Below are 15,915 nucleotides of genomic sequence, written 5' to 3'. Positions count from 1 at the left end.
CACGCTGATGATTCAGTGCTTGGGAATCCAAGCTCTGAAAAATTAACTTACTTCATACACTTCTTCATCACGTACTAGCTGGTGCAGCACAGGCAAGGAACTTAACCTCTCAAACCTTCAGTTTTCTCATCTATATAATGAGAATAATGACAGTACCTCCCTCACGGGATTGAGGACTGAATGAGGCAATTGATAAAAAGTATTTAGCCTAGCGCTGGAAACAGCAGGCAGAAGTAAGGGCACTAGTAGCAGCAGTAGTTATAATTATTATAGACAGAAGCCCTGAGTACTTGTCTTACTTTTCCACTCTCAGCTAAGTCGTCTTATTACTCTCCATTCCTAGGTCTCAGCAAAATGAAGAGATTGGACCAGCTCTCTGTGGGCTATGAAGTTTACCGTTCGTCCCCTAACTAGATGACTCCTGAGTCCAGCACTGCCCTTCTCTTCTGGAACCTGGCCATCCCTCCCGTCCCACGCTAATGTCATTCATGGTCCCACACTACCCACAAGCCAGCCAAGGTGGACCCCTGAGATTCAGCAAGGTGATGACAAAGCTGCGGTTTTGGGTAGGCCAGCTTCCTGGGCTGCCCACTGGCTGCGCCTAGCTGCTTGGAATGCATATCGGTGCCAGCCTGCAGTGATCGTGAACAAAGCCATGAGAGGGAAGATGGTAGTGTTTTTTTTTTTTATTATTTTTAACAAAATGACTCATTCCCCCTCCGGCAGTGAGCTGTCGAAGGCTCAGGAAGGAGCAGGAGATGTTAGAAGTGCAAGTTCAGGACACTTTCACCTCATTGGAAGCCAATTCCAGGGGATGCCACACACTTTTGCTCAGCTTAATCGGGCCTGGAAAAAAGTGTTTAAACCAAAGAGGCTGTCTCAGGGCTGCGGATTTACGGCCAAGGGGAAAGACGGACAATCATACAGCCAGTAAGTGACAGTGGCAGAGTTAGAACCCTGGCTAGGGGTGGGAAAACCTACTGACGGAAGCTTAATGTTAGGTGTGGTCAGGGGCTGGGGGCTTTCTGGAACTTAGTTTCCAGATGCTGGCTTAAATCAGGAGCTTTTAAATTGTGTTCTGCAGAGTCATAGGGCTTCCCTTGGAGCCCGCCATGTGGTTCTGGTTCTCTGCCCGGCTTCACCTGGAGTGGCTCTGCTTGCATCTACCTCACATATTAAAATCTCAAGAGTTAACATAATTATTGTTTCCTTATGTGCTAGGCATTGCACTGAACACTCAATACGTATGAAGTCATTTAGCTTCATAACAACCTTATGAAATATTTACAATTACTATTGCTATTTTATACTTTATGAAACGGAGGCTTAAAGCCAAGGTAAATCATTTGCCCTGAGTCACAGGGCTAATAGGCAGTTTGCCAGGGCTGGAAATCAGACCTGTCTGTCGGCAAAGCCCATTTTCTTAACCACAATTCTACACGGCCCCCCTGCTTGGTTTCCATATAAGCTTTCATTTTCAAAAAGTGTTCCACGGTTATTTTAAAAGGAATAAAATAAAAGTTTGAAAGTGACTGATTAGATGTTCTGAGATCCCTCCCAGCTCCAGATTTCCAACTTTTATGATTTACAGAAGGAAGAAAGCAGAGGTCATGTTACACAGCTTAGTGGTGGGAGACAAGACAGGATACGGGATAATAATAGTAGCTAATATCTGAGCATTTCATAGGCCAGGCAACGCTCTAAGTCCCTCATATACATTAACTCAATCTTTGTACCAACCCTCTCTAGTAGGTGGTGTTCTTATTATTCCCATTTATAGATAAGAAAACACAGTAGAACAAGGTCATGACTCATTCAAGGTCACACAAATTGAAGGCCACAGCTAGATTCCAGAGCCTGTGCTCCTCACTGCTCTGCTGTTGAGATGACTTAGTCTGGGGGAAAACTACTTCCCTTAATATCAGCATTTATTTTTTAACATCAAACCAGTGCAAATTTATGTAAATAGACAAGCAGATCAGCTGCTACCCTGGCATTGGTGCCAGCTTCCTATCAGGGATGTTGATGCAACAAAATTTGACCATTGGTGCTGATCTGAGCTATCACAGCGGTAGACTTTTCAATAATTCCCCACATTTCTCAGGCTTGGAAGAAATAAATGCATATTAGACAGCTATAGGCCTACACATGCTGCAATTTTGCATTTCTTTTTTAAAAAAATTATTTATTTTATTTATTTATTTTTGGCTGCGTTGGGTCTTCATTGCTGTGCACGGGCTTTCTCTAGTTGCGGCGAGCGGGGGCTACTCTTCGTTGCGGTGCGCAGGCTTCTCAGTGCGGTGGCTTCTCTTGTTGTGGAGCACGGGATCTAGGTGCGTGGGCTCAGTAGTTGTGGCGCACGGGCTTAGTTGCTCCACGGCATGTGGGATCTTCCTGGACTAGGGTTCGAACCCGTGTCCCCTGAACTGGCAGGCGGATTCTTAATCACTGCGCCACCAGGAAGCCCTACATTTCTTTTTCTTTCAGATATTTTTCAAACTGTGGATAGCTGGTAGCCACTGAAAACAAGATGCTGTCTAGCACTGCATTTTCATACTGATTGATGCATTTGGGCCTTGCCACTGTCCCGCGAAGAAGGTCCCTCCCTTCAAGAGGCAGGGACAGAGTGGAAGGGGCTTGCTTAGAATATTCTCAGAATTTGTTGGCCTGGTTTGTCTTTCTATGTCTCCTACCCCCTCCATCATTGATTTTTCCTAACATGGCAGTACTGCTTTCTTAGTTGAATGCAGGAAAGCTAGTGCCCAGTTTGTCCCATAGAAAGAAAGGAAAAGAAAACTGTGCCACCTGCCCCTTTACAAATGGACATAAGCATTCACAGTAGAAAACCAGCAGCCTAATAAAGAAGAGAATTCCTGGAGTAGCTACTACACCTGGCAGTGTGCCCTGTGCTTTGGATAGGCTGACTACATTGTCAGCCTATCCAAATGAATGAATGAAAAAGAACGAAAAAGGGTGCTATTAATAATTACATCCTGGGCAAACTAGGATGTATGGCCGCCCTTGCAGAAGAGATACTATTCATTTCATATTCACCATAGCCCCATAATATAGGTGACTTTCCCTTTGCTCCGAATCTCAGAAAGTGAGATGCCCAGGGTCACAGAGCAAGGGCTTGGCAGAGCTGTCTGTCTAATTCTACATCCCGGGGTCAAGGCTGACATCAGAGATGGGGACTTTTGACATACTATCCACATAAGAGCTGACGCTAGAGGTTGATTAGCTGTCAAGCCTTTCTTCTCCCCACCATATTCCCAGCCATTGTCCTCGGCCATCGGATCCGGGTGGGGCGCGATGACTGTGCTTCTCCAGCAGAGGGCAGTATTGCCATGCCAGCCAAGACACAGGGCTACAGGAAACAGGACGGAGGCCCAGACTAAGCCGACCTGGTGGCCTGTGCAGTGTTCCTAAAACAGCCAGCCTCAGAGGGCTGCCTACATCCAGCTGCTTCCCCGGCGCCCATTCCCTGAATGCTCACCGTGGATAAACCCGTTGTCCCCTTCACCTGTCTCCTGGCTCCCAAGATAAGACACCTGAACAAAATCAAGAGCTCTGTGCCACCTGGGGTGGAAAGAGACCCAGGGAGGGTTTCCAGACGGGGAACAAGAACTGTTGCCATTTTCTTGTTTGCTCAGAATTACTCCAGAGCTGGGAGCGCTGTTGACATACGTGTTACCACTTAATCTTTCATAAGAAATCCTTTTCATGGGGAAGCTGAATTCTGGATCCACGCCAGTTTAGATAATTACATTCCCTGGTAAGACTGAAGCTCTGAAGGCTGCAGTCTTTCTCCAGCAAGAGTTAGGGGTTTCAAGGATGTGGGTTAGCATTGCTGGGGGTGACAGAACAGTGCGTGGAAAAAGAAAAAGCAGGGTTTGATGAGGAAAAGTTAACCTCAAAGTGTTACCCACTAACTAAGAGTTTCTTTTCTTTTCTTCTTTCCTTCCCTTGGCCTCACTCAGAGTGAGATGCATTTGTAGTTTTTGTCTGTACCTAGGAATTCAATTTTTGCTTTTAAAAGAAACCTGATTTACAGGGGGTGTGAAACAAAGCAGGAAATGATAAGAGGAGGAAAAAAAATAACAATTCAAATGGAAAAAGGAGAAAGAAAAGAAATCCTTTTAACAATTTCTCTCTTCTAAAGTGGATGGGACAGCATTTTTATATTAAGTTCAGCATTTTGTCAGGAGGGGATGACAATGCCCTGTGATCCTCGAACTAAGAATTGCTGGTGATGTTATACCCTCTGCTGGCATAGATCTTAATCAACCAGAAAACCTCAAAATGACAAACAAACAAAAGACAGCTTTGCTCTCTGAGGTTCATTAGCTCAGGCCAAGGTTGAGAAGATGCAATAGAAATGGGCGAGCTTGATAAGTCACTTTGTGGGTAATTGTCCCCTCCCTGCTCCCAGCCCTGTGCTTCTCCCTCCAGTAGCCAGTAGCCTTTCTTGATGGCTTCCTGGAGCTTGTACTTCTTAGAGTCGGCGGTGGGAGGAGTTGAGGCTGGTGGGGCAGGTGGGGAGAAGGAAGGGGCTCTCCAGTGTGCTGGCTCATGCGGAGTCCAGAGTTACCGCCCTCTGCTTTCAAGGGCGTTTGCCAGCCTCCTGAGAACCACAGCAGACCCAGGCCAAGCTTCATCTCCTCATCTTCCTTCCCATCCCAGCTCCCCTTTCTCTGATCCTTCATCATGTCCAGAAGGCATTACCATCTCCTGCACTGCTGATTAGAAACCTCAGAGACACCTACCTATTCTTCCCCTCTTTCTTTCTATAACCAGTTTTCTAAGTCCTATCAAAACATCTTCCAAATCTTTCTCTCTTTCTTACATATCTTCTCTTCTTTCGTAGCTCCAGGTCTGGTCCTGCATATGTTTCTCCTTAATAACTTCTTAGCTATTTTCCCCACCTCTCTATGCATGACAGCCAAAGGAAATCTCCTTAAGCCCATTTCTGATGGTATAATTTCTCTCTAAAATCCTTCAGCAGCTCACTGCCACCTACAGGATCAACTCCCCAATCCTTAGCTTGGCGCTTAAGGTCCTTGATGACCTGACTCTCTCTTGCCTTTCACTGTTAGTGTCCAGTGTTTCTCTAGTCCCTGGACTCCAGCCATACAGAGCCTCCCCTCGCTCCCCAGCACATTCTTCTCCGGACCCGTTGTGTTTTCTCAGCTCACTGCACGCACTCATATGGTTCCCTTGGCCTCACTGATTCTGTCCAAGTTCTGTCCACTTGTTATGCTTCAGCTTCAAGGTTAACTTCTCCTAAATAATAATATGCTTCCTACCCACCATATCTCTGCCCCAGATGGAAGTAAATCCCCCCTGCTTTTAACTTACACAATGCTTTACTTGCAACACATTTTTAAATTGATCTAGTATTAGGCCATTGTATGCACGTTTCTTCCTCCTCTCTTAAGTGTACTTTCCATGAAGATAGGGAATCATCTTTATTCCATACATAGATTAATTCAGTGCTTTTTTGGTATGGTCAGTTTTAAACAGCAATTTGTTGAACAGATTAATGAATACTTTTGAGAACCCACAAATGAAGGAGTGAATCAAAGTTGCATGGATGCATGAATAAATGACGTTGTACACAGATAAATAAATGAATTAATGTACTTATGCATTCAAATATATCTTGGGAGCCTACTATGCAAATTAATCCAGGAATAGATGAATCCTCACATGCATAAATGAATAAAAACATCCATGCATGAATCTGTGAATGAGTGACTAGATGGCTGGATTTCTGATTCTTAGGATTGTCTCTCAGAGAAATGTTGGTGAAGATACTCTTACATACTGCTGTGATGCTCTACCTTCACCAACATTTCTTGAGTACAAGTAGGTTTTTACTCATTAAGAGCCTTAATTACGTTTATATCATTAACCAAACAAATCCATTTTCTTTCTTTAGTGGCCCTTTAGGCGAGTAGGCCCACTTTTGCACATACCATTGAAATTGGGCATAAGCAATAAAATAAAATAAATAATAAAACTAATAAAATTAATTCCAGGCAGTTTCCCAAGGCTTCTTCTGCATCTTGACTGGGCTTCCTGTTCAACTCTTAGATTGTCATTCTTTTTTGAGTCTAACACCCACTAATTTCTATTGAGGATGGTCTCTGCCAACCCCAAGGCAAGACATCCCAAGAAGGAGGGATGTTCTGCTCTTACTTGCCCTGAAGTAGTTTGGTTCTGTTTTTGGGAAGCCACTAAACCATCAGTTCTTAAGTGTTCTTGAAGGATGGTGTCTCTACCTTTCTGTATCACATAGTGGCCATCTTCTATGGGCTTTCCTTTAATCCACATTAGAGATTATCTGCATTCTAAGTCCTTGTTAGAGGATTTGATTGTGAATCGAATGAGAAACAGCGCTTCTCAGAGGCTCATTTACGATATCTGATGTTTGACAGAGAAAGTCTAATAGACATGCTAACTATCCATTCATCTCCAGTCTCCACTGGAAAGGAAATACCTGAGTCACATTATCTCAGCCCATGGCAGAAATGCTGTCCCTGAGTCATGACTTAATATTTTGCTCTTTGCCTTTACAGAGGGTTGATAAGAAAAATGCCCAGGAGAAAAAAGTGTGTCTGTATTTTTCTGAAACCGTGCTCGAAGATTGGATCCACTATTTATAACTCACTGGACTTCAGAGTCTCTATTTATATTATAGAAAGTGTCCTAAAATTAAATGATGGACCATACCATGAAGCTAAGTAAGGAATATGTGGACTGTGTTCTACCATGATGGACATGCCCCAGTGTAAGGGTATGATTGATGCGGGCTGTATCCAACACAAGAAATGCCACACTGTGTGGTTTAGGACCTGGGACCAGGTCTGGGCCATACGGTATGTTTTGGACAGAATGGGAACTCAGAGGCCACTAATGTTTGTTTGTTTGCCTGGCTTATCACCAGGTATCAGAGGTGGGAGTCCAGAGAGCATTCTAGAACAGAGGTCACAAAACTGTTGCCCTTGGGCTGGCTGCCTGCTTTGTAAATAAACACAGCGGGACATTATTGGAACACAGCTATATTCATTCATTTGTTCCTTATTTGTGGCTGTTTTCATGCTGTAAAGACAGAGGTGAGTAGTTGCTACAGAGACCTCATGGCCTGCAAAGCTTAAAATATTCACTATTTGGTCCTAGAGAAAAGGGCATTGGGACAGATCACAGGACATGGGTTAGAATCCAAGTTTGTATGTGTTTAAAAACTCCCCATACCGTTTGAGATGCAGTATCCTCAACTGTAAAACGAGACTGGTAATTTAGTAATTCTGTCTTTATTATAGGCTTTTGCAAGATTGAACAAGAAAACATAGGTGCAGATAATTAGCACAGTGCCAATAGAGCCATCACGAGTAAGGCATCATGCTAGCTCTGAGTGAGGCTTAGGGACCAGGACAGAAGAACACCTACTCTGGGGCCAGACACAGACATGATCTCTGCCAAACAAAAGCTGGTGCTTCAGTTTCTTTCTAGGAGAGCCACCCTCGGAAGTATTTTCTCCAAAAGCCATGGCCCAGAGGAAGACTGTTTTCCTGCCAGAAAGAAAAGCAAGGGGTGGGGTGGGGGGAGGTGGCGGGGACTGAGAATCCTCTGTCTGCCCTTCTTATCACACAGGAACTAAACAGAGATAATCTCAGGTGGGGAAAGCACGGTGAACTTCTTCCAGGGCCTCATATGTCAGGTATGATTTTAATTTCAGATAATGTCCAAACTAGATAAGAATCCCATTGGTAGTGTGAGCAGATCTTCTGGTGCTGCCTCTGTCTGTGGCTGGCACTCTCCTCCCTCCCTCACCCCAGCTCCAAGGTAGGGGAGACGCCACTAGGATGAAGGTGCACCTCAGCCTCATATTTCCTCATTGTTTCCTGAAGCTGGATTCCCTGATGAAAATTTCCATTTGAGATGCAACATTGCTCCAGTCCCTGAGTTAAGCAGTTCTTGATATGTCTTTATCCCCATTGCCTAGTACTGAAACAGGAGGGAAGGGGGCAGGGCACAACCTTTAAAGGAATGACATAGCCATAGGACATGAAAAAAACTGATTAGAACCAACTAAGTCCAAGATGGCAGAAGATTCGACTTCTAGCAGACCTCATTATATACTCATTGTAATATATTAGCATCTAAATAACGCAGCCACCAGAACCATGACAATTCTGAGGCTAACCATAAAAGGCCAAAAAGTGGGCTGTGGCCCAATCCCTGGAAATCTCTGCCCCTTCCCAGAAATAATTGGAATAATCCTCCCACTCATTAGCCTATGAAATTACCCATCCCCTAAAAACTAACCAAGCCATATTTCGGGGCCTCTTGCCTTCTGAGATGGCCCACACTCTGTCTGTGGAGTGTGTTTCTCTCTAAATAAATCCACTTCTTACCTATCCCTTTGTCTCTCACTGAATTCTTTCTGCAATGAGACATCAAGAACCTGAGCTTCAGGACTTCCCTGGTGGTGCAGTGGTTAAGAATCTGCCTGCCAATGCAGGGGACATGGGTTTGAGCCCTGGTCCGGGAAGATCCCACATGCTGTGGAGCAACTAAGGCCGTGTGCCACAACTACTGAGCCTGTGCTCTAGAGTCCGTATGCCACAACTACTGAAGCCTGCGTGCCTAGAGCCTGTTCTCCGTGACAAAGAGAAGCCACCGCAATGAGAAGCCCGTGCACCGCAACAAAGAGTAGCCCCGGCTCAACGCAACTAGAGAAAGCCCGCGCGCAGCAACGAAGACCCAGCGCAGCCAAAAATAAATAAATAAATTCATATAAAAAAAAAGAACGTGAGCTTCATTAAGTCCTGAGACCAGGTGTGTGATCTCAATTAAAAGACCGTGGGTTCAAGTCCCAATCTGAGTTGAACGGTTTCAGTACCGGTATGTCCAGTGCACGCAGAACATTCAAATGGACTTGGCCCATCCAACACACAGATGCAGAGGACAGAACTCCACCATACAGCACAACGCAGACACTCGAGTAATTTCACTTCAAATAGAATTGAACAAAATGAGTTTGGGTCTTGCTGGGGATGATGACAATGACGACGATAATGATGATGATGATGATAATGAAAGCAAGAGAGTGGTGGTGATGAAATGGTGGCAGCTACAATTAAGGGATCAGGGTGAGGTTTTGAAAATGGAAATGTATTACATCAGGAATTAAGTAAATACTCAGAGACTGGTCTGCTGCTCACACAACCTGGGGGCTCTCAACTGAGATGACTACGTACCTAAGGGAAAATATCCATATGGAAGACAACGCTCTTCTGGATTAACAGCTGAACCAATACCCAGTAATCTCCAGTGATGAGCTCTGGTAAAAGCCTGCTTGCAGCATGAAGCTAGGGAACCTAGGTTGGTCTGTTTAACCCCCTTTTTAAAAACTGAGGTGGCTGAGTCTTCAGAGGAGTAACTTGTAGCAGGAGTTACTCACTTGGTTACAGGCACACATGAAATGGGGTAGACACACAGACACAGAGACTTGTTTCCTCCAAGGAGGCAAAAATGTACCCCGATTTTCTTACCCCTTGGGAGAAGGACGGAACCCTGAACATTGCTAATTAAACGTCCTGGGGATGATCAATTAGACTGACTATGCAAGAGGCTGGCAGAGATGGAAGCATGAGGAATGTGGTAGAAATCTCCCTCTCCCTGCAACTTGTCCTGTTAAAACACTTTGCTGAGCATTTACAAGCATATTTTTTCCCTTTGATCCTCACATCAACCCTAGGAAATAAACAAAATCATTGTCCAGCTGAGGAAATAGGTTCAGAGGAGTTAAGTAACTTGCCTGAAGTCATCCAACTTGGCTGAACTAGATCTCAGACTCCTGTTTGCTTGACTCAGAAGCCTTTGCTTTTCCCCCTATACCCTCGCTGCTCAAAATGCCATCTGTGGATCAGAGACTCAGCATCACCTGTAATCCTGGAAGCAGTTTAGGAGTGCAAGTGTCTCAGGCCCACTCCAGTCCTACTAAACCAGCATCTACATTTTAACAAGATCTGCAGGTGATTTGTCTGTGTAGTAAAATTAGAGAAGCACCATGTTACATAATACTGCCTAGCTCCTACCATTCTCTTTTTTTCAGAAAACAGGAATATTCATCATGGTCACACCATGCATAGAAGGCTGACCTGGATTTGGGAACCCCCAAGTAACTGAACTTATTCTGCCCACTGAGTTGGAACCCTAAGACCTGCCAGACCATGGTCTAAGTTTCCAGAGGCCCCTGGGCTTTGTATGCATTGGTCAGTTGTCTTTACTGAGGCCAATGTCCCCATATCCTACTCCATCTTCCTTTACTGCCATTCAGTCTGAGGCCATGACATCCCAGCAAAGGATGGGCAGGTTTTATTCAAACACCCCAATGTGTGGCCAGCCCAGACCCTCCGAGGAGGAAAGAGTCTGCTATATTTCCCCCTGAGGAAAAAACATGCACATATACGTTTGTGGAATCCTGAAAATCCTGAAGAAATGAAGTGCTAGGATAAGCTAAAAAAGTTTCTTGTGAATTTAAGCCATTTATTTTCCTTTTTCACTTTTGGTATAGTTTTGCTGTTTCTCAGTGTAATTTCCTATAGCAGATTAAGATCTATAATGTTCCATGATACTGTGATTCGTGCATAAGAGATATTTGAAATGAAAGATACATTTCTTGATACTACTGCTCAGACACTTGATAAATATTCTCTCACTGTAGGCTCAAAACAACACTCCGAGGATGGGGGAACTTATCCTCATTTTATAGATGAAGGCAATAGGCTCAGTCTCTGGTGATGCTACCAAAGCCAGTTTTCAAGTGTAGGTTGGTACCATCCCCAAGATGCATCTTCTTGAGGTGAATGACAGGTAACATGTGAGGGGTGAAGGATGCCTAGAAATGAATAAGGCCTAGGGGCCTAAAATGACCATCTGATTTGAATACCGGAGGTAGGGGAAATTAATGACTTTAACTGGTAGGTACTTCTAAACTTTAAAAAGAATCATGAATATATTAAGGAGTAGAAAGCAAATGTTGAAATGTTGAATACATTTAAGACCAATAGAAGATTTGGTAAAAGTACTGAGATTATGGATGGCTAACTTTTCAATTCTGTCCTGCAGTCCTGGGGCTAGGTTTTCACTATTTTCTCTGCTGTTAACAGTTGCAGCAGCAGCAGCAGCAGAAATAGCAGAAGTGACAGTGGTAATAGCCTGACAGTTACTGTATTATCTATGCTGCATAACCACTTATTCCCAAACTTTGTGGCTTAAAGCAACACATGTTTATTATTTCACAATCTCTGTGGGTCAGCAATCAGGACATGGACAGATGGGTGCCTGCTTCAGTCTCACACAGGGCACTATCGTGCTCTTGGCTGGGGCTGTAGTCTCATTTCAAGGCTTGACGGGGGAAGAATCTCCTGTTGGTTGATGATAGGATTTGGTTCTTCAGAGACTGTTGGGTTGAAGGTCTCAGTTCCTTGCTGGCTGTTGGCCTGAGACCACCCTCAGCTCCTTGCTACATGGTTTTCTCCAACACACCACGGCAGTCAGCTTCATCAAAGTGTGCAAGCTGAGAAGGCAGTAGTGAGAGTCCAGCAAGTCACAGCCTTTCATAACTTAATCATAGAAGCGATATCCTATCATATTTGCTGTATCCTACTTGCGAGAAGTAAGTTACCAGGGGAGGGGATTACCTAAGGACTTGAATACCAGGAGCAGGGACCATTTGAAAGATGTTCATCATAACTACCATTCACTGGATATCTCTAATGTGTCTGGAATTCAGCTAATCACTTAATTTACATTAGCTCATTTTATAGTCACAAAGTTGCAGTATAGATCACAATACCCATTTTACAGACAGGGTAACTGAGAAACATAAGGTGAAGCCACTTATCCAGGGTTACCTAAGTAGCAAGCTCAAGACGAAAATCATGATTTGTGTAACACTAAAGTTCATGTTCTTAAGTGAACTCTTTAAACATGTTATTTTCTCTCACTTGGCCTCTTTTCCAGCCAAGTTCTTGGAGCTTAGATGTCTCACACATCCATGGGGGCTCAACCCAGGGAGACAGATACTTATTAGAGAAACATTTTAGTAAGTGAATAAAGTGGGCATCTATTTACATGAATTACTGTTCATAGGAACATCTAGTGTTGACTGAAGCAGAAGGGAGAGACTCTGGGGAGGTAAGAAAGGGATCAGAAAGATGAAAATGGATGGAATGGCCATTGGCCCATGCCACCATGATGCATTTTGTTCAGACACATCTGAAATTGGGATTAGGGCTAGAAACTGAAAAAAATAGTACTTGAGCAAGCATTTAAAAGTTTCTGAACATAAATAGAACTACTTTGGGAGCCATGAGCCAAGGAATAGAACAGAATTGGCATATAAAAGGGAAGATGTTTTTTTGTGAGGAACAGAAAATCATATTGGCTGGAAGTTCAGAAGTAGGGTGGATTTCAGTTTGGTTTGATTCACTGACTCTATGGTGTCATCAAGGCCCTGGTTTCTTCCTGTTTATTTGCTTTGCCTTCTGCAATGTTGACTTCATCCTAAAGCTGACCCCATTTCTTGTCCATAAACTGACTATCAGAATGTCCGGGGCTATATGTCTCCTCACCCATATCTAGAGATGCTCTCTGAGAAGTACAGTCAGCCTTGCCCAGAAACTCTCTGCAAACTGCTCCTCCCTTCTTGCTGGCCTGAATTTTGTCATATGTTCATATAATAATTGTGTGGGGATCATGCTGATTAGCTAGAATGAGACACATGCCCTAGGCTCAGATCCCTTTTCAAGCCAGTTTGTTTCTGCTTTCTGTTTTTTGCAGGGTTTGATTGAACCTGGCTGAGATTGAACATCAACCTCCTTGAGAATGAAAGTTCTCTCACCTCCTCTGCAAATCTCTGCCCCTAGACCTTCCTCATATCTGGACACAGGAGTCAGGGACAACAAGGTTTATTGAAAAGAACACTGAATATGGAATCAAAATACTTTTGTCTTAGCCATTCTTCACTAAGTGATCTTAGACATTTTACAACTCATTCTATTAATGTTGAGAGTCAAATGAATCTAGGGCCACATGCTGTGCTAGGCTCTGTGGGAATGACAAGAACATGACAGATAATGGACCTTCTTCTCATGGAGTTTCTAGGAGGGACATAAGCCATAAACACACAGTTTTCTTACAGGCTAAAGATTACATTTAAGAAAGTACAGAATACTGTGAGAGCACAAAAGGGGTGCATGTAATACAAACTTCAGGGAAAAAGATATGTTGACTGACATTGGAAGGATGACTTCCCATGAGACAGTCCAAGGGTTGGGGCTGACAGAGGGGAGAGGTCCACAGGGAAGTCATTTAACATCAAGGGCCTCAGTTTACCTTTCTGTACTATGGTCAGGGCTGGTTATGCTAAGTGAACTTGAAGGTTCTCCCCCTTAAAAGACTTCACGATTCTGTGTTCCAGGAGAGTGGCACAGAGTAATGTCAGGATAAGACCTATTATTGTGAGGTCCTGAATGACTTTTGTCAGCTGAAGACCCGTGATCTTGGATCTCTCCTTCCCAATGGCAATGAAATGGATGGGGCCATCAGCAGCAGTTTCCAAAAGGTAGAGTAAGAGCTGGAAGAAGTTTTGAATAAAACACGCGTGCATTTTTGTAGATGTTGGAGAGGAGGGGCTTTATGATGGTGATGGAAGGAAGTATTATGGCTAATTGCCCTAAGAAGTGAAGGACTTAGCAATTAGAACTGTGTGTGTTTATGACATTTCCATTGGTTTTTCTGCCTTAGGACAGAGCAGAAAGGCACTTCACTTCTCTGCATCACATGGAATTCTGCATGTCTCAAGAGGGACGATCTGTGTTGAAAAAGGTTGAGCAGATTTTTTAAATGAAGGACTTCTCAGAGCCTATGCACGAAGAGTTTCCTGGAGAGGGGGTTGGTATCATGCATCTCCAAACATATTGGACCACAGAGCTCTTTATTGAGATTATCATGTACAACTAATGAACTGTGAAAAAGAATTTGGGAAATGTTCACCTGAAGGCATTGTGGTGTTAAAAGAACACTGCTCCCCACCTACACCCTGAGAGTTTTGGAGCAATACTTCTCCGTGTATAACTTTTCCATAATTGTGATTATTTACGTTGTTATGGAATGTCTGGTCCCCCCCGTCTAATGTAAATACCATGTGCTTCTTTCCCATTGCTAATAGATGTGTATCTTCAATGCCTCCCAAGTAAGTGCTCAATACATCTGTGATTGAATGATTCAATGCATGATTAAGACTCTAGAGGCCTGGATTTTAGTGCCAGTTTTGTGGCTGACTGGGTATTTGACTCTGGGAAAGTCACTTCTCTTCTTGCCCTCAGTCTACCCATTTTGGCAACAGAAGAAAATGCAGGTGAATGATCTCTGAAAGCCTTTCTAGCTCTAAAATATTATGATCTAATTTCTTGTTTCTTTCAAATGTAGCCAATTCCATACTTTTCTTACAAATAAGATATTAAATATCTTGGAAGATACGAGTGAGTATGTTTTTGGCAATAAATGAAATAGGTTCTATAAAGCACTTGCCAGATCCGCAGTGAATGTTTAGTAAGTGGCGGCCCTTTCTGCTCTGTGGTTGTTGATGGAATTTGGAGTTCAGGTGCTTTGACTTCTAATCTAGCGCTCCCCTTCATTTTACTTGAATACACCAAGGCTTCTGATGCAAGCATGCGCCACAGGACCAAACACACACCAGGAACTTGACATGTCAGTTGAATGCATGCATGTCTTTTGATAATATAAAGTCAGACAAATGTCACTAATCAAAATATCCCCAAATAGTACAAAGTGCAATTCCCAAATCCCAAGCTAACACTTTCCTTTTTCCTATGTTTATACTGATCATGGCTTAAATCCCCAACAGTGACTAAAAACACTCCCCTCCCTCCAGCTGTTCATAAGGGTTGCGGGGTCCATATCAAGTGAAATTTTTCTCCAATATAAATTGATCGAATTAATCCGGATGGTATCAGAAATGCAAGACATCCTTAAAGAAAGAAGAATTACATAGAATGGGTAGAGCAGAACAGAATGGGTGAAGAGAAGTCACAAACCACTGAGTGCATGTTAAGGATGCACTTGAAAGCGGAGAAAGTTAATGCCCTGGGGCTGATGATGGGCAGGGCCATTATAGACTGATTGTCTGTACATGAAACACTGCATTATTTCAAATTAGTCAAGAGAAGTACAGGACACTAGACACCGGCACATTTTAAAAGGTATTATTTTCAGTGAGCACTCATTAAAAACAAAACCACTCCACTGTAATAAAGCATGCTCCATTACAGCGGAGAGAGTGATGACAGTACGATCCTATGGGCAGGAAATGACCTGTATTGATGCCGGTATGTCTCAGATCACTTCACAGCCACAGCATGGTGTGCATTTTAATGGCCAATGACCGTTACATCACAGAAGTCTAAGTGGCAGTGGGTGTGTGTTTTTTTTTTTTTCCCAGAGAGTTTGGGGTGATAGTGTTTTTTTTAAGAATTAACTTGCAATTACGCAAATATATGTATATTGCATGTTAATTTAAAAGACAATTTTAAGAGAACCAAACTCCAGAAATACAGTTGCTCCAAACAGAGCAAGTCCAGGAAATGCCTCATAAACTCTCTACTGCTTTTCCTTGTTTGTCTGCTTTCCTTCTCACCTCTATTCATTACTTAAGTTTTGGGGGATGGGCTTCTTAATGTGAAACTCTATATGGATTTGGGTGGTCAGGAAACTCCTTGAAATTTCATAAAATTTTGTACATGGGAGGAAATGCATTTTTTTTTTTTTTTCTGAAGAGAGTGTCCCACATTCACAAAGTGATGTGTAAGAGTATCCATC

At 43.3% G+C, this 15,915-nt stretch overlaps 1 long non-coding RNA gene across 1 annotated transcript; it reads left to right on the top strand.

Moving 5' to 3' along the window:
• The first annotated feature begins 773 nt into the window (after window positions 1-773).
• Window positions 774-14,620, top strand: LOC137226978 (uncharacterized). The gene is made up of 4 exons (XR_010944636.1): window positions 774-930; window positions 12,856-12,981; window positions 13,496-13,639; window positions 13,822-14,620. It is a non-coding gene; the product is annotated as an uncharacterized lncRNA (long non-coding RNA).
• Window positions 14,621-15,915: the final 1,295 nt, after the last annotated feature.

This window comes from Pseudorca crassidens, chromosome 7, assembly GCF_039906515.1.
Source record: "Pseudorca crassidens isolate mPseCra1 chromosome 7, mPseCra1.hap1, whole genome shotgun sequence".
Classification (NCBI taxonomy): Eukaryota; Metazoa; Chordata; class Mammalia; order Artiodactyla; family Delphinidae; genus Pseudorca; species Pseudorca crassidens.
Note: the sequence above shows the minus strand (reverse complement) of the source record. Positions and strands in the feature narration are given on the sequence as shown.